At 45.2% G+C, this 23,835-nt stretch overlaps 1 long non-coding RNA gene across 1 annotated transcript in view; it reads left to right on the forward strand.

Annotated features, from left to right (window-relative positions):
* LOC119967230 overlaps positions 1-18,470 on the forward strand; it is a 37,034-nt gene extending 18,564 nt beyond the window's left edge. Inside the window, exon 3 of the long non-coding RNA XR_005460941.1 lies at positions 18,281-18,470. This is a non-coding gene — a long non-coding RNA (uncharacterized LOC119967230). The remainder of the gene's footprint in view (positions 1-18,280) is intronic.
* Positions 18,471-23,835: the final 5,365 nt, after the last annotated feature.

Raw genomic sequence — 23,835 nt, forward strand, 5'->3', positions numbered from 1 at the left:
CGTTAAAGAACATTAACATTTTTTTTTAGAGTATCCAATTCATTTTTTTCAATTTAGCGTGGCCAATCCACCTACCTTGCACATCTTTGGGTTGTGGGGGCGAAACCCACGTAAACACGGGGAGAATGTGCAAACTCCACCTGGACAGTGACCCAGAGCTGGGATCGAACCTGGGACCTCAGAGCCGTGAGGCTGCAGTACTAACTCACTGCGCCACCGTGCTGACCTAAAGAACATTTAACCAATTGTATTCAGAGTATATTTCATGTTTTCTCTAGTTATAAATAAACAGTAATTGTGTTTAAGCTTACAAACCTGGTGACTGTAATTATTGGACAATCAATGGTCAAAGATTTTAGGTAGTTTCATACAAATTATTGGTTAGTTCGTTTGTGTTGTTCTCCGGGATGAGTGGAGCTGGAAATGACTGTGAATTTGCCCAGCATGTCGAAACACAATACAGATTCCACATCATGATTTTCTGAGCCAATATCCTTCTTCCATTGCATTTATTTCCTCTTTCGCCAACAATATTGCCCCACTGCCTTTCCCTTTTGTCATCTGTCCTTTCAAAATAATGATTACCCTCGGATGTTCAGTTCCCATTCTTGGTAACCCAGAAGTCATATCTCTGTAAGTGCAATCATATCATAACTGGTTATATCTATTTGCTCTGTTAATTCATCTAGCTTATTGTGAATGTTCCATGCATCAAGACTCAAAGCCTATAGTCTTGTCTTTTTCACCTTGTCAGCCACCTTAGCTTGATTTTACATTCTGGTCCCATTTGTTTTTCACCCTTGTTTTCTCTCTTGTTTGGGTGAGGGTGGAGTGATCAGGGGGGTTGGAGGGGATCAGGCGGTGTGGAGTTTGGAGGTCAGTTTGGGGGTGGGGTGGGCGATAATTGGGCCAAGGGTTGGGCGTGGTTTTGCGGGAGTCTCCTGAGGTTCCCCCCTCCCACAAGTCCTGAAAGACGTGCTTGTTAGTTAAATTGGACGTTCTGTATTTTCCCTAAGTGTACCCGAACAGGTGTCGGAATGTGGCGACGAGGGGATTTTCACAGTAACATAGAACATAGAACAGTACAGTAAGAAGTCTTAAAACACCAGGTTAAAGTCCAACAGGTTTGTTTCAAACACGAGCTTTCGGAGCGCAGCTCCTTCCTCCTTCACCTGAGGAAAGCCCTAACTCCCTCAACCTTTCCTCATAAGACCTATCCTGCAAACCAGGCAACATCCTGGTAAATCTCCTTTGCACCCTTTCCAATGCTTCCACATCCTTTCTATAGTGAGGTGACCAGAACTGCACACAATGCTCCAAATGTGGTCTCACCAGGGTCATGTCGGACAATTAAATGGGAGGATGCTGCTGTGGACCGGAAGAGCTGGCTAGCGTGGCTCAAAGAATCCCCGAGCCAGATTCCGATCAGTTTTCAGATGTCCAGACAATAACCAGTGATTGGTGACTGTCCTCCTTGAGGTGCTTTACAGTGTTCCTGGCATATTGCCATGAGCGCACCTAGATTTGCAATGCGGCTCCTGCCTCATGATGGCTGCCATAGGCAGTGAAAGGTTGGTGCAGTGTTTGAAAAGACTGCACCCTATCTAGCTGCTTCACAGGAAATGCTGGTGAAGTTCCTATCCCTTAACAGAATGACCACATGATCTTGAGGCTGCCTAGAGTTTTCTTCACTGCAGTGTTCATGTAAGCCTACTTGTGTCACCAATAAAGATTTTTAAAAACCAACATTGCTGTCAGATAATGGTCGAAAGCTTAAATCCACCCTGCTACCCTCCTGATCCTGTCACCTACTAATCATCTGACACCCTACCATCTCACTACCCATCCTATCCACTTACCTCACTCATTAACACATTGAAAGGCTATTTAGATTTCTCAAAACTTTTCTAAGTGTGTTCGTGAATGAAAATGTACCAAAAATATAGCCACTGGTGTTTCTACTCCTCTGAAAATTTGGCCCATGTGCTTAATTTCTCAACTGTTTGATGTTTGATTGTGTGCATCTTTTGACTCTTCTCTGGCCTGTGTGTGTGTGTGTGATTGGTTAAGCCTGCATGGTGACTGAGAAAGACAAACTAAGCTGCAGGCAAGCAGCTGGAGGCACGTAAACAGACATTTTAAAGCACAGAATAAAACTGCTCAGACATATATATTGTCCGAAACATAAATCATCTCTGCATATCTCCGAGGCATAAAACACAACAGCTCCATGAGCGTCGTGTAGATCATTTGCTTGAAAGGGAAAATGTGACCTCCTATAATCCAAATTCCTCTTGCAGCCCAAAATGAAAGTCAAAAAGAAACGCAAGGTTTGCTGGTACAACAGAATCCATTGGCAGAGACACATGATGCAGGGACTTTGGTTCAGACAAATCCATGTTATTGTCGCAATCATTGAATGAAATAGCAAGAAGTCTTACAACACCAGGTTAAAGTCCAACAGGTCTGTTTGAAACACAAGCTTTCAGAGCACAGCTCCTTCCTCAGATGAACAATTTTACACTGCCTGAAATGTTTGAGAGAGCAGAGACAAGCTAATGGAAATGGAGGGAGATACCCTGACAGAAAGAGAAAGTCTGCTGAGTTAATCATAAGTGTATGGGAAGGAAGAAGAAATGAATTGTTCTTTTCATTCCTTCTCCTCAAATGATGATATTCTTGTTAAACAAATACCGGTGTTAAGGAAAAATATTTACTTATAAATTGTTCTGCTAATTTCAATCATATATATTTTGGTTGTGATTACAGGAAAAACAAGTATGAAATCCAACCTGTAAAATTTTCAGGTACTGTTGATGCTGGTTTAACCATTGTGTTCTGGAAGCTTATGTACATGTAGGATTTTGCAACTTTCTTTGCCTTTCTAGCAGTTCATAATTATGAGAATTTATGAGGTATCCATATATTTTATTAATTTAGAGTACCCAATTCACTTTTTCCAATTGAGGGCCAATTTAGCATGGCCAATCCACCTACCCTGCACATCTTTGGGTTGTGGTTCCAGTGGTATATGTAAAGTTATACTATGTGATTAATGTTTGGAATTCTGCAACCATAAAATGTTTCCAGTATCCCTCACTGGTTCCTCAGGGACATTCCCGTCACATGTTATCTAGTCTTATCATATGGAACATAGTTAAAAAGAACTTTTTTAAAAATCTGGTCTTTCTGATATATTTTCTCCTCAAAAAGTTTCATTGCATAGTAAAGTTCCCTCCAGCTATTAATTGGAATAAATATAATTGTTCTTCAGCTCCCAAAGTGAGTGTTACACTGTATTGTAAAATTACACATTTAACAAGCAGATAAGCTTGCAGGTTTTGTCTACTATAGCAAAATGCTATGTTAAGTGCTCAATATCATTGACTGACAGTTCTAAACAGAGTAGGTCAAGGTCCCAAACTGTGGAATCTGAATGGGAGAGGCTACAGGAACACACGGTAGGTAGAAATGAACGACTGGTTTATTACGGTGTACACAAAATCAAAACTACTAATACCCCTCTCCCCGAAGGGCCACCCTCTTTGACCTGCACCCAGGTCAGGGTTTTTATACAGAATAGTTTACCCTTGTTAAGGTGAAATTCCACTCCCCAATTCCCAGGGAGTTCATACTCAGTTGTGTATGGGGCAAATTGAATGGAGTACAGTCCTTGGCTCGAAGGAGGTCACAACACAAACCATTGTATATGAATGTACACTTTTAAATTGTACTGAAGAACAGCAGTCAAATATGATTTTTTAACATATTGCTAGCTGTAGTTTGATACGTAAACATAAATATTGTTTAGCTTCAATTATACATGAACATTATTGGATCTTAATAAGCTTCAGAAAGAAAATACTCTTCACAAACAATATGAAGCCAGGCTTAATTTCAGACCAAATTATTCAGTGTTGCTATTGGTTATAAAAATGACAGTTGGGACTCAAGAGACATAGAAAACAATGTAAAAGTTTTGTTTTGAAAGAAAATGTATAGATAATTAGAAATGGCGTTGTTAGACAAAAATAAGTTAAAAGTGGAGCCAATATAATAACAGAATGAGATAAATGACTATGGAGCAAGTAAATTAAGGCCACATTTTAGCTTTGAGGTGTTTTGGGAGCTCAAGATATTTAGGATGCAATTTAAAGGCCATGTTGCGCTTAGGCGAGAGTGCAACAAGGTCGTTAGATTGTGGGAGAGGCCGAAATTGAGAGCCATGCCGGTCCGATCTGAATGTGATCTGTTGGCAAAATCAAGTTCCCACTATTGCATGGTAAGAAACCAATAATCACCACTTAAGGCCAACCTCCATAACGGGAGCGACCCCCTATCTAATGGCCTCCGGCAATCAAACGACCTCCCCAGCAAGTGGTCATGTGGACCTCGATTAGTAGGCCTTTTAAAAAACCTGATGCTGATGGAAGGGCTGCTGCGGGGACCCGACGAGGTGATTAGCCATCTTTGGTCACTGGCAATGGTGTTCAGAGTGGTTGGGGGAGCCCCCGGGGGGGCCGCCATTGGATGAGAGTTACGGAGTGGGGGCGCCCATGACCTGAGCTGGGGGGGGGGGTGATGGGTCTCTCAGCGCCTGCAGGTCCACCATGCCACCTCTGGAATGTGTGTTCCAGTTCCTAGGGCAACTCCAGCCTGCCAGCCCCGCCGACCACCCATATTGCCCAGTGACCGCGGAGACCTCTGGACTTGTGTCTGAATGCTATTGGTAATAGGGAAAGAGCAATGGTAGTTAAATAAGAACTTCACACATCCAAAGTGGATTCCCATGGGTTGGCGTGCCATGTAGCATGTGGGAGTTATTGCCTAGCATCCCAATCAGACCGTAATGCCTGGACACTGTGTCTGAATACTGGAGGAGGGAACACCACGGATGCAGCGGTCAACAAAAAAGTCTCCCATTTAAGTTAGAGATGTGGAAAACTATTTTCTTTCAGAGGATTATGAGTCAGCAGAATTCTTTTGCCCAGAGAGTAGCAGAGGTAGGGTCATTTACAGCTGACGTAGATCAATTCTTGACTAAAAAGGATATCAAAGGGTATCAGGAGTAGGCAGGATTGAGGTATTGGGCCAAAATTAAATTGGCCATGGTCTTATTGAATTGTGAAGCAGGCTCAAGATAATATAATCTTTATTCTCACAAAGAGGCGTACGTTGACACCGCTATGAAAAGCCCCGAGTCGCCAGATTCCGGCCCCTGTTCGGGTACACTGAGAGAGAAGTTAGAATGTCCAAATTACATAACAGCACGTCTTTTGGGACTTGTGGGAGGAAACCGGAGCACCCGGAAGAAACCCACGCAGACATAGGGAGAACAGTGACCCAAGACGGGAATCGAACGTGGGACCTTGGAGCTGTGAAGCAACGGTGCTACACATTGTGCTACCGTGCTGCCCAAAGAAATTTACAGAGAAACAGAGTGAAATACATTAACCTTTTCCATTTTACAAGAAAATATTTTGCTGCTGGGTTATTTTTGTATTGAATTACCAACTCCAAGAACAAAACATACATGCTCAGAAACAAATATTTTCACTGGCGACTTTAGGGAAACACCTTTTGAAACATTCATGAAGTAACATTTTCCTATTAAATGCTATATGCTGGCCAATGTACTTAACTTTGGAGGATCTGTGGGGAAAATTGTTCCAGGTAGAATTTTGGCTCCCCTGAAATATATGCACTTGTGGTTGGTGAATTGTAAAAATACTTTTAAAATCTCAACTCAGTCCCAACCCCTTCAAAACAACCCACTTCCGGGATTAACAGAGGCAGGGTGGGGGTGGTGGGAAATAAATCTTCACCCAAGTGGCAGGTTGCTCATTTAAATAAACTAATGAGGTTGCAACCCTAAAATTTAACCATCTTCCATGTTTGACCCTAGCCAACTGTGTTCTACAAGTCTCAGGAAACGTGACAGCGAAAGGGAGATGAGGACTACCTGATGAAGACATTTTACTGCACTGCTTGTGGGTCAGTCTTCCTCCCAACTACCTCAAAAGTACCCACTTCTCCCTCACAATCCCATCCCTGCAATTTGACGTTCACCCATGATTGACATATCCCCCTATAATCACAAACCCCTAGTCTCCCGGTCCCAGGGTTTCCCGCTCACCACCAGAGTCAGAGACCACCTCTCTAATCTGAACCTCAACCACAATTGCTAACACAAAACTGGTTTCAGGGTCACTACCTGCTCCTGGAAATCCCCGTCCATCAGGGAGCAGAGCCTATCAGTCAGGCTGGCTTCTGGGCAAGAAACCATCTGGAGATGAAAGAAGCACATTGTGGTTTTTAAATCATACTGCACACGTACGCATAAAGTTTGCCCGGACCTCCAACAACCCCAGATCACTGACCTCCCTAACCTCACCTCCATGACCTCTGACCCCCAACTTCAGAGCCACCCCTTATCTCTGACCTCCCAACTCAGACCTCCTGGCCTCCAATCCTCTAACCACTCCCCACCTCCGAACCCCTCCAACTATTCCCCAACCTTCAATCCCTGACCACTCTCCCACCTCCAAAGGGTACTCCCCAGATCTGACACTGAGGGGCCAGGAGGTTACGGGCCAAGGAAAAAATGTTGGAATTGTATAAAACACTGGTTAGTCCACAACAGGAGTATTCTGTGCAGTCTGGTCACCACGTTAGGGGAAGGGTGTAATTTTTTGGAGAGAGTGCAAAGGATGTTCATAAGAATGTTGCCAGGGCAAGAAAAGTTTAGCGACGAGGAGAGATTGGATAGGTTGGGGTTATTTTCCTTGGAACAAAGAAGGTTGAGGGGTGACTTGATTGAGGTGTACAAAATTATGAGGACAGTAAGAAGTCTCACAACACCAGGTTAAAGTCCAACATGTTTGTTTCAAACACTAGCTTTCGGAGCATTGTTCCTTCCTCAGGTGAATGAAGAGGTTTGTTCCAGAAACATATATATAGACAAATTCAAAGATGCTTAGAATGCGAGCATTTGCAGGTAATTGAATCTTTACAGATCCAGAGATAGGGGTAATCCCAGGTTAAAGAGGTGTGAATTGTCTCAAACCAGGACAGTTGGGAGGATTTTGCAAGCCCAGGCCAGATGGTGGGGGATGAATGTAATGCGACATCCCCCATCATCCCCCACTATCTGGCCTGGGCTTGTAAAATTTTTGAACTAAGTGGGCTTGAAACGTTAACTCGGATTTCTCTCCTTACAGATGCTGCCAGTCCTGCTGGGATTTTCCAGCATCCTCTGTTCTTGTTTCAAATTCCAGCCCCCACAGGGTGTGGTTGTCTGAAGTTGGGGACAGAGGTGAGGTTGTGGTGGTCAGAGATCAGGGTTTGTTGGAGGTCAAGGGCTCCTTGAGCCTGCTCCGCAATTCAATAAGACCATTGTTTATTTTATTATCTTGCTTCAGTAATGTTAGGACCAGTTGTTTGCAAACAATGAACAATGTGGTGTTCATAAGGTAACCTCCTCTGATCTTGCTTTATCTGTGACTTAATTTATCACATTAGTCAACAGGTCTCAAACTGAAACATTGCCACCTGAGTCAGGAAGTGTCCATCTCGCCCAATCTGCCTCAGTCAGCGCTCCTTGAAGTACGCTAAAACACCCCAGCAACATGGAAAACGTCTTTTCAAGGCAATAGCACAAACAGCATTTCTGTATTTACTTTGCATGCACCTGAAAAATCAAACGCTCGGAACAAGGAAAATGACATTAGTGGAAACCTGAAGAGATTGTGATTGTGCCCACCCATTTAATGCTTTCTATGTTTAAAATGTGGATGCTCGGTGAAGAAAGGATGCCGCCTCTGACTTATCAAAGGCAATAGAATGGTTTTAAAAAAGGTGCATTTGACATCATTGCCTAGTCTGTTAGAAAGAGTGAAAGACAGCAGTGCTGAAGTGATTTTAATTAGCAGAAATTCTGTGTGACATTCTCTCCTGCAAAGTTCTCCGCTGTAGATGTATTTTTTCTACAGGGATTTGAAGTCACCAATTAGCCTTTTAATGTGCCTCTCCATTGATTGCCTAAGGGTGCTTTCACTTGACAATTGATGTGGAACATCTCAGGGGACGTGGATCATATGGAGTAGGAGACAATGCTCAACAGCTGTATTGAATGGTGGCATTTGGATTTTGCAAGTGAATGAGCAAAACCAGTTTTATTCCAGTGTCTACCTTTTAGGTACATCAATGGCAAATCATGAAGAGTGATTGATTGCTGACTATTATTACAGGTAAATGACTGCATAATCAATCAAATTCATTAAAGGAAGTACTGTAAAAGACTGGGAACTAATTATTATGTAAATATATATCCCGAGATGCCACACTCACTGTCATAGGTCACGTAACAGCGGGTGCAATTTTTCCCTCCTCGGACTAAGTGTGGTGGTGGGTGAGGAAAGCGGTGCTTTCCCGCTGGCTACATCAGCGGATTTTTGCGCCTGATTGTCCGTCTTGCACCTGATTAAATATTCATCAACAGGAAACACGCTGCAGTGCGGTGGACAGCCTGTGATTCACCTGCTGTGACAGTGAGTTATTGCAGGGGGCACCATATTTAAACCTGGCCCAAATCTCCATCTCAAAAGCAGGACTAGGAATCTTAGAATCCAGAGAATCCCCACAGTTCTGAAGGAGGCCATTCGGCCCATCGAGTCTGCACCAATGCTCCAAAAGAGGACCCTACTCTGGCCCACTCCCCCATCTCATCACAACCCCATTACCCCAACTAAACTTTGGGCACTAAGGGGCATTTTAACATGGACAATCCACGTAATCTGCCTGGAGAAAACTGGAGCACTCGGAGGAAACCTATGCAGATACGGGGATGATGTACAAATTCTCCATCAACAGTCACCCAAGGCAGGAATTGAACCGGGTCCCTGGTGCTGTGAGGCAGCAATGCTAAACACTGCGCCACCCTACAGTAAGACAGAGATGGCCCACAAATAGAAGAAGCATGCAGCCTCAAAGTCTCCTGATGGAACACCTGCTTGATGCATTCGAGGACTGCCAGAACTTTCTGTATCCCGGTCATTGCCCAAGGAGGACCACAGTGGTAACAAAACCGGGCTTGTGGCGATGAGCGATTACTCCACCGAGAACAGATCAACGATATCATGCAGAAAACGGGTGAATGATCTCACCTGAGGGGCAGCACGGTGGCGCAGTGATTAACACTATTTCCTTACTGCGCCGAGGACCTGGGTTTGATCCCGGCTCCGGGTCACTGTCCGTGTGGAGTTTGCACGTTCTCCCCGTATCTGCATGGGTCTCACCCCCGTAACCCAAACAGATGTACAGGGGAGGTGAATTAGCCATGTTAAATTGCCCCTTAATTGGAAAAAAAATAATTGGGTGCTCTAAATTTAAAAAAAAAATGATCTCAGCTGCACAGCCACGGTAAGTCAAACTTGTTATACTCTCAGCACTCACTCTCACATGCCACTCACACATTTGCAGGTTCAAACACCATAGGGATCGCACGCATTGCCATCACAAGAGACATCGCCATTCAGGCTCCTGCATGAACTTTGACATCTCCATATCACCTCACATCCTGTGCAACTTGTGTCCTGGACTGGTACGGTCTGGCAGAGATCAGCGCCCTCACCCATTATGGGGAGCATGTTCTTCACTTGACTGGAAAGGACCAAGAATGCGCCTGCAGCACAGTGGTGAGGTCATCTTTGTACATCCAAGTGAGGACCCTGCACCAGCTCATCCTTCAGACTGCGTGAGTGCAATATGCTGTTTTGTATTTTGATGCCACGCACTAATTAACTCCACTCTCTTAAATGCCCCCCCCCCCCCCCCCCAGCCCCAATGGACACCTCAGTTGCGGATCATGAGGATGCAACAAATAAAGAGCGTTCACAACACTCACCTTCAACCAACTCAGAGACGCATTCCTCAATGGGGCCTAGATATGGAGCAGGAGCGGCCAATGGCCAATTCTGATCATCCGCTCTTTTGTCTTCCGTGATATTTTCCCCTCCCACCCGCCATTACGCCTGATCTGGGCGGGAGGGAAAAATCCGGCCAACGTACCTGTCTATAAATCTACCAGCCACATGCAAAGCTGCAAGAAATAGAATTGATGAAGCCCGAGCATGTTAAGTCTCAAGTGTGATTATTTCTAACTTATGGGAGCCAAAAAGACACAGGCTGGGATTCTTCGATATCCGGCGGGGCGGGCTGTACCGGCGCCGCGGAGTGGCGTGAACCACTCCAGCGTCAGGTCTGTTCCCTTTTCTGTGGCTCTGCTGTAACTATGGTAATCAGTGGGTTTGCCCTCCTTTCTTTTGATATCTATATTGTATTGCTCAGAGTCGCCAGCTATCAAATGATACCACCACAAGGTTCAACCGGCTATCGATCAAAGAGCCAAACACCAGTTAGTTAGTTCAAGGTTAAGGGTACTTTATTTACACACAATTAGTCATGCAACATAAACACTGCTAGTTAACTACACCTATCAACTAAGACAACCTGTACTTAACTTCAGGCACCCTGCTGATGTCAGAGGAACAGTGGCCGTTGTTTGCTTTGGGATCTATCGAATCTGGAGAAGTAACTGCTGCTCAGTTAGGCTCATCCGTCTGGTAGCGAGTGTTGAACTTGGACTTGCTTCTGGTGGTGCTGCACTTGGAAACAGACGTGGCCGGGCCGCCAGGTCCAAGAGAGGACAAACACATGGCGGACTCCCTTCTTATACTTGGGGGATTTGCGCTCTTTTGGGCGGTCCTTCAGTTTGGACACCACTAATTGGGTGATCCCTGATCACTCTGTTCGATTCCTAACCAATAAATGGGTGGGTGCCTGGATGGCTGGGCATGTCCCAAGCAGTCACTGACCCCGTTGTTTACGCTTCCCTTGAACAGGGAGTGGCGGCAAAATGTCTGGGACTATACTGGTCGCTCGAGTACCAGTCCTTTGTCTTGGTGGAGATGGGCCACGAAATACTAATCGGCCCATCAAAATGCTAATTGGTCAGAGTTTCGATACCGTCTGGACTCCTTGCTTGCAAATATACATTTCAGGCTCTGAGCCTGCCTAAATCTTGCTTTGTCCATTTTACCCGCTAGGCTGTGCGAATTTCTCTGTCCCTGGTTGTAAGTGGCCAGCCCAGATGGCTGCAGGCTGCCCGGAAGGTGCACAATCGTCCGCACCTTCAGGGGCTAGGCTGGCGGCGGCGGGGTTGGCGCCGCGCCAACCGGTGCCGAAGGGCCTCTGCCGGTCAGCGCGAGTTGGCGCATGCACAGGAGCGCCAGCGTGTTCTGGCATGATTCCAACGCATGCGCAGGGGGGTTCCTCTCCACACCGGCCATGGCGGACCATTGTTGGTCGTTCTGGGTGAGTGTGCTTAACACACAATTTGGCTCTGTTTCTATACTTTGCTCTGGAGTCGCCAGGTGTCGTTAAGATACCGCCACAAGCTTCAAGGTGAAGTTCAAAGTAATAAAATCATACACCATTTAGGAAGTCCAAACAACTGAGTTTATTATAATACAAACTGTCAAAACTGGTTTCTGCAGCTGTCCCAATATACAAGCGCTTTGCAAGCTGCTTGCTTTACAACATGTCCATTTTCCCTGCATTCCTTGCAATCTTCCATTTTGTGTTGGGCAGTGGCCACCCCAGGTGGCTACACCGTTACGGCAGCCGGCGCAGAAGGAAAGAGTGCTTCCACAGCACAGGCCCACCCGCAGATCGGTGGGCCCCGATTAAGGGCCAGGCCACCATGAGGGCCCCTGCCGGGGGCAGATCCCGCCCCCCCTCCCCTAGGACTCCGCAGGCCGCCCGTAGAGCCAGCTCTCGACGTTAAGGACCTTGTTTGATTTACGCCGGCGGGACTGGCCAGAAATGGGCAGCCACTCGGCCAATGGCGGAGCGCAGAATCACCGGGCGGGCTATTTCCAATCGACCCCAACCGGCGCAACACGATTCCCGCCCCTGTCGAAAGACCGGCACCGGAGAATCTGGCTGCCGGCGTCGGGGCGGCGGGGTGGGATTCACGCCTCCCACTGGCGATTCTCCGGCCCAGCAGGGGGTCCCCCCCATAATGACACAGATCTTATCAGAGATAGTTTTATCTCCAGATAATCAGAGACCGGACATACTTCAGAAGAGGCACTATGGGACTCCTTGGAAGGTTCTTTTGGAATTTCCTTAGGAAGTTTGAACTTCCAATGGGCAATTCCCGTGCTGCCTGGCATGCTCTAAAAAAAGTTTCCAATTCTGAGTTAGAAGCAAAGACTTTGGACTTACCTGAATAGTTACCAAATAAAGGATAGACAGATGAATCCTAATGCAATTGCTGGATAACGACTGAATAACTATGTAACTGGCACCCCTGACTCCCCATTGACCCCCTCCCTCCAACTTACTAGCCCCTACTGCCCAACTACCTTCATGACACCCCCAGGTCTCCCCCACATCAGCCCCTCAACGCACCCCTACATGCCCCACCCGGACACAAACTGGCAAGGCCCTGACTGACCTGACAAATCCCTCACCTGACAACTCCCCCTGATCCAACCTGCCTAATCCACCTACCCACTCACCCACCTCACACTCTGCTCACCTGTCACCCGAACAACCTACCATTCAACACATCTACCACTTTACCCATCAGCCATCCACCTACAAATCAGCCAACTCAACTGCCACCCTGTCACCCTATCTACTTGCCACCCTATTACCCTACTGTTACGTTCTTGTACAGAGACAATTACTGAGTGAGCATACTAAAGAACATCTAGTTCAAGACTAGTTAATTTTATTAAAGTTAATTTTATTATGGTACAATAACCTGTGGGTAGGGAAGTAATATCATCAAACTGGAACTAATACAAACCCGACTGAACACAATGGTTTCTCCTCCAGACTCCTCCCAGGCTGCAGTGTCACGTATTATTACTTGCTTGACACCTACTGGTCAGAGGCTATACGTATTTACATATACACTTGTTTGTGCATATCAATACATTCCCTTTCCTTGAGATTGCTAAGAACACATATAATACATTATTTCAGCAAATATTACATATGATATAATATATTTTACATCATGCGCAGTTATATTGTCCATTCACAGATCCAACCGTTCTGGTTTCTCTCTGTTTCTCGGTTGATCATCTCAATATTGGTAAATCTGGTGAATCTGTGTGATAGTTCTGAACTTCTGTAGGTACAACTACCATGATTGTATCATTGTTCTGAACATCATACTGTACATTGACATTTAACTTGTGCACTGCTTGTGTCTTTCTTGGTGAATGTAAACTTTCATCTACATCCTCGCCTTGCTGTTCAGCAACAGGTTGTTTCACTTTCAGGAGTGCTCGTCTATTCCTCCTTAAAACCTGTCCTTGCTCGTTTCATAGAATTTAGAGTGCAGAAGGAGGCCATTTGGCCCATCGAGTCTGCACCGGTCCTTGGAAAGAGCACCTCCCTTAAGGCCACACCTCCACCCTATACCCGTAACCCAGTAACCCCATCCCTTTTTTAGACACCAAGGGCAATTTATCATGGCCAATCCACCTAACACACACATCTTTGGACTGTGTGAGGAAACCGGAGCACCCGGAGGAAACCCACGCACACACGGGGAGAAAATGCAAACTCCACACAGGCAACGTGACCCAAGCCAGGAATTGAACCTAGGACCCTGGAGCTGTGAAGCAGCTGTGCTAACCACTATGCTACCATGCTGCCCCAATTATCACAGTACAGGTCCTTGGAACTATTTTCTGCAATACCTTAGCACATTTTGACCAGCTATCAGGACCTTCCACTCTCACCATGTCATTTGGGTTCAAAGGTTTCAGACTCCTGGTAGTTTTGTCATAATAAGGGCAGCACGGTAGCATAGTGGTTAGCACAGTTGCTTCACTAGTTTTTCTTTAGCAGTTTTAAGTTCACAATTGTGTTTGTGACTGTTTCTTGCTGCTTATAGAGCTGTGCCATTACTGCAAAAGACCATTTCATAGGTTTCTTTTTGGTCAATCGTGTGGTTTTTTTCCAAAACTTTTTTGATGTTGTATTCAATTTTTGTGGATACTTTGGACAGTCCAAATTGTCTATAAATCAAAGATCTAAGATCACCCAATATATCATCAATAGAGACATCCGGGACAGCGCGACTTCCCTTGGACGTTGTGGGAAGTAATTCTCTACCATTTGAAGGTTCCAAATCTATTTTAGGAGTCATGTCCACCATAAACTCAGCCTTACACCCAATCTTTTAGTCATCAACTATGTTTTTGTGCAATCTGTGTAAACGATCGCGACTATTCACTATTCAGTCCCGTTTTATTTTAGTTTCTACGACCGGTACCCAATTGAATAACCCAATCTGAAAAAGGTCCTTTCTAAAGGGTCGAAATACTGCTTGATGCGGCTTTAAGACTTTTAATGGGTGAAAAAGATGTTTCTTACCCCAGTCTAGCCGTTTTTCTGATAGATGTCTTTGGGTATTTCGTCCTTCTGGTCTTTCTTCGGTCTTCCGATTTCCTGTAACTCTGTGCTCCTCCCCTTTTGCAAACTACGCCAAATTGATGAGATCTACCATGCGGAATTAGTGAAGTCTTGCAACACTAAAACTCAGTAGAAATTTGAGTTAAACTTCTCGGATGCAAACAAGAATCTTTCTTGCCTCTATTTGATTAGAATTAGGAGAAAATTAAATCTATTCTCAATAAAGTCCGGCTAGCAAAAGGACTTAAAGAGAAGTAACTTGTACACAATTTAACTTTCAAAATAATACAGAAATGGTTTCTTGCTTACGGCAAAGCAGCTTGCATTTACTTCAAGAGTTAGAGTGGAAAAGTGAAGATATGAAAATAGAGATAGCGAATAGTTAGGTCAAAGTACAGGATGATCCCAGAATAAAGATTGCCGTACGGACCATCATGTTTATAAGAAATCTTATTTGTCTTGAGCCAACTATCTACATCTCTATGTCGTCCTAATTGGTTTGGGTTAGAATCAAACGTATTTGATTCGATCGTTAGCTGTCAATCCTTAATGTGCAACATAAGTTCTGAATGTTTCATATTTGAATATTTATGTATGTTATGGAATGCGATTCTGTGCTATTATCTGGTTTCTACTGGTTTTCTGCTGACTTCACCCTCATCCACATTATGAACAATAGTGCCTTCATGTTGCTATGGTGCCTGCTTCGTCCTTGATCTGATTACTGGTACAGCTCATTTCTTAATGTCAAACTGTCTTTGAAAATATGTTTGTTAGAACAATAGCTTTTTCATCTTTGCTTCGTAAAAATGTTGTTTTAATCTCCAATTAGTTTATGCATGTGTCAGGCTTGTTGTGTCTCTGTTAAAGCTCTGTGTTTTATCATGACCTGAGGTTATGAGTGCTGAAATCCTTAATTTAAAATGGGTATTAAAACTGGGGCTTAATATTTACACTAAATAGCCTTCTTTTGCCTATCAGATCTATCAGGAAACATGTCCAACCTATCCTCATCAGTTAATTCTTCCATCCCAGGTATCAGCCAAGTAAACCTTCTCTGATGCTGCTTCTAATGCATTTATATCCTTTCTTAAATAAGGAGTCCAAATCTACATACAGTACTCTAGATACAACATCTCTACCTTTATATTCCATTCCCCGGGTAATAAACAACAATATTCCATTTGCCTTCCTCATCACTTGCTGTACACACCTTTTGTGGTTCATATACCAGGGCATCCAGATTTCATGGGCGTGATTCTCTGACCCCATGCCGGGTGGGAGAATCGCGGGAGTACCGGGCGAATCATGCCACCCCGCCCTGGCACCTGTACGTGATTCCCCCCCCCCCCCCCCCCCCCCACCACCAAAACGGCGTGTCGCGTTTTGCGACAGGCCACTCAGAGTATCGTCGCTCCGGTTGAGCGGCGATTCTCCAGCCCGGATGGGCCGAGTGGTCTGCTGAATCCGACCGGTTCACGCCGGCGCCAACCATACCTGGTCGCTGCAAGCATGAACAGCGCGGGACCGCTGTATGTGGGGCCTGTGGGGGGCGGAGGGAGAATCGAGCACCAGAGGGGTGATCAGGAGGGGTCTGGCCCGCGATCGGTGCCCACCAATCGTCGGGCCGGCATCTCTGAAAGACGCACTCTTTTCCCTCCGCCGCCCCACAAGATCAATCCTCCATGTCTTGCGGGGCAGCGGAGGGAAAGACGGGAACCGCGCATGCACGGGTTGGCGTGAAGTCATACAGGCGCCGCTGCTTTGACGCAAGCGTCAAGGCCCGGCGTGCGAAATTGACTTGCCGCCGCTCCTAGCCCCCCGGGGGGGAGAGAATAGGGGGCGAGGAGCGGCCTCCGACGGCGGAGTGAAACACTCCGGGTTTCACACCGGCGTTGGCACTTTGTCTCCCTTTGGGAGAATTTCGCCCCTTTCCACCTCAGGGTTCGGCAATCTTTCTCTCCATTTAGATGGTTCTTGTAGTCTTCCTGTCAAAGTGGACAAGTTCACACTTTCTCACACTGCCAAATCTTTGCCTACTCACTTCACCTATTTATGCCCCATTATAGACTCCTGTTCTCTTCACAGTTTACTTTCCTAACTAGAATCATAAAATCTACAGTGTAGAAGGAGGCCATTCGGCCCATTGAGTCTGCACCGGCCCTCGGAAAGAGCACCCTACCCAAGCCCACACCTCTACCCTATCCACATTACCCAGTAACCTCACCTAACCTTTTTGGACACTAAGGGCAATTTTTGCATCGCTAATCCACCTAACCTGCACATTTTTGAACTGTGGGAGCACCTGGAGGAAACCCACGCAGACACGGGGCGAATATGCAGACTCTGCACAGACAGTGACCCAAGCCAGGAATCGAGCCTAGGTCCCTGGCGCTGAGAAGCAACGGTGCTACCGGTCGCCCTGTGCTACTGGGTCGCCTTTTCTCTGTGTCATCAGCAAATTTAGCAACCATAACTATTGTCCCTTTATCCAAGTCATTGATACAAATTGTAAATAGTTGAGGCCTCAGCACTGATCCCTGTGGCCCTCCACTTGTCAGATCTTGCAAACCAGAGAAATTCCCATTTATCCATCTTGTCTGCTTCCTGTCAGCGAACCAATCCTCCAGCCTCCATCTGGTGTTATGCCCGACACCATGAGCTCTTATTTTGCAGAGTAATCTTTGACTTTGCACCTTGTCGATTGCATTCTGGAAATCGTAACTTTTCAATAAAGTTCAAAAATGTTTCAAATACACCGTAGAGATGCAACCTCTGATGAGCAATACGCAGCAAGTCTGTCATCATCTGCGTAGAGAGAAACCGAGTTACCGACCAGCAGTTTTCAAAAGGTAGGTAGGCCCACTGCCAGGATTGAAAAATGGGACCCAGATCCACAAAACAGTGGAGAAGTTGCAAGGCATAACTAAATAGTTTACCGAGATAATATTCAGATCACAGTAATGTTAAAGCCAAGGGATTGAAGCAAAGCAGATTCATTCATAATTTTAAAAGTTTGAAATATATCATCTCGATCACCCCCATTTACGTTCCCTTTCTCTTTCTGTTCTCAGTATCTTTGTCAATCTCCACCTATCCTGGCCCCCTATTCAGCCCCACTGCTCCACACACTTGCCCCCCACAACAGTATAAATCTGGCCCTATTTCCAGTTCTCTATCGCTTTGACAAAGAGTCATCCAGACTCGAAACGTTAGCTCCCTTCTCTCTCCACAGATGCTGTCAGACCTGCTGTATTTTCTGATTCAGATTTTAGCATCCGCAATAATTTGCTTTTATCTTGAAATGTATCTAATAATAATAATATAATAATCTATATTGTCACAAGTATGCTTACATTAACACTGCAATGAAGTTACTGTGAAAAGTCCCTAGTCGCCGCACTCCAGCGCCTGTTCGGGTACAGGGAGGGAGAATTCAGAATGTCCAAATTACCTAACAGCGCATCTTTCAGGACTTGTGGGAGGAAACTGGAGCACCTGTAGTGGATAAACTTAGGTTACATAACTAGTGGAATGTGATACCATCATGCATATTTCATAGGTCTTTAAAAAAAATAATTAATCATTTTAATCGAATCACATAATTGCTTATGTCGAGCATAAAAACCAACGTAGAACTGTTGGTTTGAATGGCCTGTTTCTTTGCTGTAAATAGTTCATTATAAACTGTAACAGTTTCGATTTTATGATCTGTTTACCTGCACGTGGATCTGTTAACTGTAACTGAGCAGTCTTTGTGAATAATGTGTCTGATTCACAGTGAGGATGTTGGAGTTGTGACTTCAACACTTGAACAGAAGAAAAACTGAGACGGAATCATCTGCGAGAACATTTGTGCAGCTGAAGGAAGAATTCACCTTCTGAAATAAAGAAATTGAAAAATAAAATCCTTTTGTGCCTGTACATATGGTATCTCAACAGATATTAAATGATACAATATTCATATTCAAGCAATTGTTTTCTTGTTGTTTTGGGGCTACAGAATTGTATGTAATTCTCAAATGGGAGTGAAGTAAAATAAGTGGAATTACAATCCATTGACACTAGAGGGCATATGTGCATGACCTGGATCTACTTGGGATGAAGCACTGAGTGAGGTAGCTAACCTAGTCTCACGGATTATTTATTGTATCTACATTAATTTCTCTATTCACGATGACTTATTCAATTTATTGAAAGTAGAAACAGTTTTACATGTTGCATTCAAAGAGGGCCTGTAAAGAAAAATCTCAATAGATATTAAATGATGCAATCACAAAACCAAAACGGCAGCTTTCAAAATGCACTGTTATACAATTGACCAGAGCTTTAATGGAAGCAAAATACAAAAATAAATATTAGTTTTCTCTCAGCTATTAGACTCAGACTTGATGTGTTTTTGCATTATGCTCATTCTTGCACAGGAGCATCCGAAAACATTTCACATGCAATAAATTATTATGAATTATGAATTCCAGAGTCGATTCATAAATGGATATTCCTCACACAGGACAGATTCCACAAATAACAGTGAGATAAATGGATCGGACACCAGGGGAATCCTTATTCTTGGAATGGTGCCATGAGATATTTAAGCCCCACCTAAACAGGCAGAAAGGGCTTTCAATATAACATCCACGTCTGACAGGCCAGCACTCCCTCTGGGTTACTCTGGAATGTCAGTTTAAATTATGCATTCAAGTGCTGGAAGGGAGTTTGAAATAGCGACCTTCTAACCCAATCTGCTTTTATATTGGCAGGATATAGATCGGCTGGAGACTTGGGCAGACAAATGGCAGATGGAGTTTAATCCAGACAAATGAGAGGCAGTGCATTTTGGTAAAGGAGAGGTGGTGATGTAGTGGTATTAGCGCTGGACTAGTAATCTAGTAATCCAGAGATCCAGAGTCATACTCTGGGGACCGTGGTTCAAATCCCGCCATGGTAGATGGTGAAATTTGAATTCAATAAAATCTGGAATCAAAAGTGTAATAATGACCATGAAACCATTGTCGATTGTTGTAAAAATCCATCCGGTTCAAGAATGTTCTTTAGGGAAGGAAATCTGTTGTCCTTCCCTGGTCTGGCCAACATAGAACATAGAACAGTAGAGCACAGAACAGGCCCTTCGGCCCTCAATGTTGTGCCGAGCAATGACCACCCTACTCAAACCCACGTATCCACCCTATACCCGTAACCCAACAACCCCCCCCCCCCTTAACCCCACCTTTTAGGACACTACGGGCAATTTAGCATGGCCAATCCACCTAACCCGCACATCCTTGGACTGTGGGAGGAAACCGGAGCACCCGGAGGAAACCCACGCACACACGGGGAGGACGTGCAGACTCCGCACAGACAGTGACCCAGCCGGGAATCGAACCTGGGACCCTGGAGCTGTGAAGCATTTATGCTAACCACCATGCTACCGTGCTGCCCAGATCCATAGCAATGTGGTTGACTCTTAACTGCCCTCAGGGGTGGGAAATAAATGCTGCCCCAGCCAACGAAACCCCCTTCCCATGAACGAATAAAACAAAATGCATTTTGGAAGGTCTAATACAGGTGAAAACTGTACAGTAAATGGCAGTACTGGCAGAAAGATCTGGACGTATAGGTCCACAGATCACTGAAAGTGGCAACATAGCTGGATAAGGTAGTCAAGAAGGCATATGGCATGCTTGCCTTCATTGGTCGGGGCATGGAGTATAAGAATTTGCAAGTCATGTTGCAGCTGTATAGAATCTTAGTTCGGCTACATTTAGAATATTGTGTACAATTCTGGTCACCACACTACCAGAAGGACGTAGAGGCTTTGGAAAGGGTGCAAAAGAGGTTTACCAGGATGTTGCCTGGTCTGGAGGGTATTAGCTATGAGGAGTGGTTGGATAAACTTGGATTATTTTCACTGGAATGACAGAGACTGAGGGGTGACCTGATAGAGGTTTACAAAATTATGAGTGGCATGGACAGAGTGGGTGTTCAGATGTTTTTTTCCCAGGGTGGAAAAGTAGGGGTCTTCGGTTTAAGGTGCGAGGGGGAAAGTTTAGCAGTGATGTGCGAGGCAAGTTTTTACAGAGGATGGTGAGTACCTGGAACTTGTTGCTGGGGAAGGTGGTGGAAGCAGTTATGATAGCGATACTAAAGAGGAAAATACATGACATACATGACAAATACATGACAAATACATGAATAGGATGGGAATAGAGGGATACGGACCCCAGAAGTGCGAAGGGTTGAGTATCGACAGGCATCATGATTGGTGCAAACTTGGAGGGCAGAAGGGCCTGTTCCTGTGCTGTACTGTGCTTTGGCCTTGATTCTCCGCCCCGCAATACCAGAAATGTAATCGCGATTGTGCCTGGTGAGGCCCACGGCATTTTCCACCTCTGCCCAGGCCCAGTTAACATCAGTGAGTGGTAGCTTCCCACCCATTCTGGGAAAGAGGGTGTCCCACCTCTCCTCCAACACATCCAGCATCCATTCAAGCTCTGCATCTGCGAACCTTGGGGCTGCTCTCCTCAGTAATGTTCTCATCGGATGGCCGGATTTTATATTGCAAGAAGACTTTTCACTTAAGCTAGTTTTCTCCAGCCAGTCTGAGGAATCACCTGACTCTAACATTCATTTCTATACTAATGAGACTCCTAGTGGTCAGTCGGTAAATTACAACACAACTATGATATCACTACATCCCCCTGCCTTCGAAGGAATAAATTAATATATTATCATCAGTATATTTACATGTGATATCATTAGCCTGTGAGTTTAACAGTATTATTTTTTTATACTGGTTTAACATATATATCTATATATACACAAGAACAGCAAACATAGTATGCACAAATAGTCGAAATCTACAAATTGAGTTGATCAGGTTTTCTTCTGACTCTGGTTTATCTTCTCAAAGTTTGACCTTGCTGCTCAGAGCTTGTAAATTCAATATTCTCCATGACATTCTCAAGCTCAGGAACTGCTGAACTATCTGACACTGCAGCAGATGTTGATTCTGGCGTAGATTCATCATCCATCAAGTTGTTGTGAAAGTCTTCTCTAGTTTTCAAGAGCGCGCAATGATTTCTTATTAAAACCATCCCTACCTCTGTCTGTACATTGTAGGAACGAGGTGCTACTTCTTTAAGCACAATGGCTTTTCACAACCAATTACCTGAATCTTCCATTCTCACAATGTCATCACACTCAGAGGTTGTAAACTTCTCGACACTCTATCATAGAACTGCTTTTGTTTTGCTTTAATGTTTTGCATTTCCTGCAGTACCACTGCATTCTCCTCCTTATGCTAGTATGAAAGTGCGGTACGCAATCTTCCCTTCATGAGTAACTGTGTTGGCAATCTACCATGTTACAATGGTGACACTCTGTCACTCAATAGAGCGAGATATGGATCAGATTGACTGTCCACATTCCCATGAAATCCAAGACTCGTGGCTTCAACGACTCCACATTGTTCATTTTTGCAGTCTGCCATATCTTCCCACATTAACTGTGGGTCAAATATATACAAAACAACAGATGAATAACAGTATGAACATGCACAAGTAACCTCTCTCCCAGCTCTCCAGTCAGTCTGAGGTCACCTGACTCCAGCATTCACTTATATGCTAATGAGACTCCAGTGGTCAGTCGGTGAATTACAACACAACCATGATATCACTACATCCTCGGTGCCATCTTCTTGGCAGGAATGAGAGCATGTGGGGAGCGCAGTACTTATAAGTACCTCCAGCTTGACAAGCTGAACAGCACAAATTCTGGCACAAGCGCATCTGACACAGGCGCTAATGAGAACTGCACTAGTTTCACGTGGGCATACTGCTGGTTCATTAGCATGTCCTAAATTGCTCCAGAACCAGTGTGCCCAACGGGAAGGCGAAACACCCGCAATTCAGTCCCAGCGCCAACACGACGGAGAATTCCACTCATTGTGTTTTGGAGAGCACTGGAGTCACATATTCCCAATGCATGGGTCTTACACATCATGCAGCAACTCCAAAGTTGGCCTGCTGGTTTCACATGCCCAGTTGTTGATAATACCTCTTTTTATGTTGTATCTTCTGAATGGTAAGTCTTAGTGAATCAATCAAGTTTACTCTGGGGTTGTTACATGCTGAGTGAGACATTACATCAGCTTCAATGTAATTGTAGTTGTATAAGTTTACCTAAGGTTTAAGACATGGCAGGAGATCCCAGACCCGTGTCATGCTTCTCGTGTGCGATGTGGGAGCTCAGGGAAATGCCCACTGTCCCTGGCTCCTTCACGTGCAAGAAGTGTGTTCAGTTGCAGCTCTTGTTAGACCGCTTGACGGCTCTGGAGCTGCGGATGGACTCACTTTGGAGCATCCGCGATGCTGAGGACGTCGTGGATAGCACGTTTAGCGAGTTGGTCACACCGCAGGTGAAAGCTACTGAGGGAGATAGAAAATGGGTGACCAAAAGACTGAGCAACAGTAGGAAGGCAGTGAAGGTGTCCCCTGCGGTCATCTCCCTGCAAAACAGATATACCGCTTTGGATACTGTTGAGGGAGATGGCTCACCAGGGGAAGGCAGCAGCAGCAATGTTCATGGCACCGTGGCTGACTCTGCTGTGCAGCAGGGCAGGAAGAAGAATGGCAGGGCTATAGTGATAGGGGACTCAATCGAAAGGGGAATAGACAGGCGGTTCTGCGGACGCAATCGAGACTCCAGGATGGTATGTTGCCTCCCTGGTGCAAGGGTAAAGGATGTCTCGGAGCGGCTGCAGGACATTCTGGAGAGGGAGGGTGAACAGCCAGCTGTCGTGGTGCACATAGGCACCAACGATATAGGTAAAACATGGGACGAGGTCCGATAAGCTGAATTCAGCGAGTTAGGAGTTAAACTAAAAAGTAGGACCTCAAAGGTAGTAATCTCAGGATTGCTACCAGTGCCATGAGCTAGTCAGAGTAGGAATGTCAGGATAGATAGAATGAATGCATGGCTCGAGAGATGGTGCAAGAGGGAGGGATTCAAATTCCTGGGCCATTGGAACCGGTTCTGGGGAGGTGGGACCAGTACAAACCAGACGGTCTGCACCTAGGAAGGACTGGAACCGATGTCCTGGGGGGGGGGGGGTGTTTGCTAGAGCTGTTGGGGAGGGTTTAAACTAATGTGGCAGGGGGATGGGAACCGATGCAGGATGTTGGAAGGTAGTAAAACAGGGACAGGAGCAAAAGGAAGTAAGGGGGGGAAGTGTAAGGCAGAGAAACCATAGTCAAAAATCAAAAAGGGTGACAGTACATGGTACAGTGACTGAGGGGAGCACAGTGAATAGGCCCAGTAATACTAAAAAGAATAAAA

The sequence above is a fragment of the Scyliorhinus canicula genome, chromosome 6 (assembly GCF_902713615.1).
Source record: "Scyliorhinus canicula chromosome 6, sScyCan1.1, whole genome shotgun sequence".
Classification (NCBI taxonomy): Eukaryota; Metazoa; Chordata; class Chondrichthyes; order Carcharhiniformes; family Scyliorhinidae; genus Scyliorhinus; species Scyliorhinus canicula.